Raw genomic sequence first — 1,808 nt, forward strand, 5'->3', positions numbered from 1 at the left:
TATACATATACACACATGTATATATATATATACATTGTACAATACATATATATAATAAAACACATAAATATACATACGTACATGTACATGTAGATCAATACATTATATTACATATAAAATTTGTTGTAAAAAATGTTACAACCTGGCCAACAGTGAAGAAAAGAAAAAAACAACTATGATTGTCAAGGTTGGTAAGGAACTTTCAAATTTTCTACAAACATAATGTCCTTATGAGGTTTTACAAACTAAAAACTTCTGTTACATTTTATATGTACTCATACATATATAGATCTATGTTTTCTCATAACATTTTAGGCCCCTAACGCACACTGAAGACACCATAGCTCTCACCCAGCAGAATGTTGTCAGTGGACCTCAACATCACAGACTGAAGACTAGCTCAGTCGGGCCTGACCATTTAAATAGATTGGAGTCTGGGAACAACAAAAGAAGTTCTGGGACATAGAACCTTCTTTTTATAATTCAAAATAAGTATTTTACACCCCCATTGACATGACTTAGATAACTGAGGAGGCCGGCTCGCTCCATCCCCACCTGTCAAGGCCAAACCCAGGCTGTGGTGAGGAATACAATGTCCAAGCAGGAAGACCGAGATACTTTAAAAAAAAAATTTTTTAAACTTTTTCGCCCCATTCTGGAATCCAAATGTGATGCAGGGTGGTGAAATCAGGCATTTGTCAAAATACAAGACAGTGAGACAGGAATCCGAGAAACAGGCGCTTCTCCGCCAGTTTGGACATTTTTATTCAATTTTTATTTTTTGGCTCGACCTCTTTTATGTTCATGTAAAAAAAACCATTTCAATGTGAATTTTACTGAGACGCATTGATTAAAGGCACAAAATAATATGTCATTTTTCAGTTTTCAAAGACTCTTTAGCTATTTTGGTAGCCATTTTCTCGCTAATTTCACCACCGTAACCAGGCGACCTTACTTCCTTCAATGTCAGATATCTTGAGTTCTATTCAAGACGGATGAATATTTTTTTTTACTGGAAGCAAAGCAAATAATCCAGCTTTCAGATAACACCAATAACTCCACATGCCCCAAAATTGACAAACGCCTGATTCCACAGCGCCGTGACACAAATCAAATCTTCTGCATGCAACGGTGAAGAACCTAACCACTACACCACAGATACCGGTATACATTGAATTTGATTTTCATTAACTATCAGAATGCCAAATGAGAGAGAGAGAGAGAGAGAGAGAGAGAGAGAGAGAGAGAGATTTTCACTAGCTATCAGAGTGCCAATTTCAACAAAATCAGCCAAATTAATGGCCCAGCGTTTCGCGTACCAGTTGACAGTTTTGATGAGGGCTAAAAACAGTGGCTTTTTTTTTTTGCTTTTGTTTCTTCAATCTTGACTACAGCTTCATTTAAATTTTTGCTAGAGCAGTCGACATGAAAGAGGTAACTAGACTATATCTATCTGACTTTTAACAGACAAGCATGTTTTCAACAAGCACAATATATTCATATTGGACCTCTGGGTATCTCATCTGTATTGAAGAAAGACTGTAGACTCAAAATCTGAGAAAAAAATCCCCCTCTTCCTTCCCTTGTAACTAGTAAAATAAAAAAACCAGTTAACCACACACCATAGCAACATACATAAATCCGACATCAAACTACATATTCCGGCATGAGACGATGCAACCTACCCATGGGCTTACAAGCCCCTCTTTGACAAATCAAAAAGTCTTGTATAGCTCTTAACAGTCAGGAAATCTGCTGTACAACAAATTGCAAATATATTATGATTTACAGTATACATTATATATTAT

This window comes from Aplysia californica, unplaced genomic scaffold (genome assembly GCF_000002075.1).
Source record: "Aplysia californica isolate F4 #8 unplaced genomic scaffold, AplCal3.0 scaffold00611, whole genome shotgun sequence".
NCBI classification, from domain to species: domain Eukaryota; kingdom Metazoa; phylum Mollusca; class Gastropoda; order Aplysiida; family Aplysiidae; genus Aplysia; species Aplysia californica.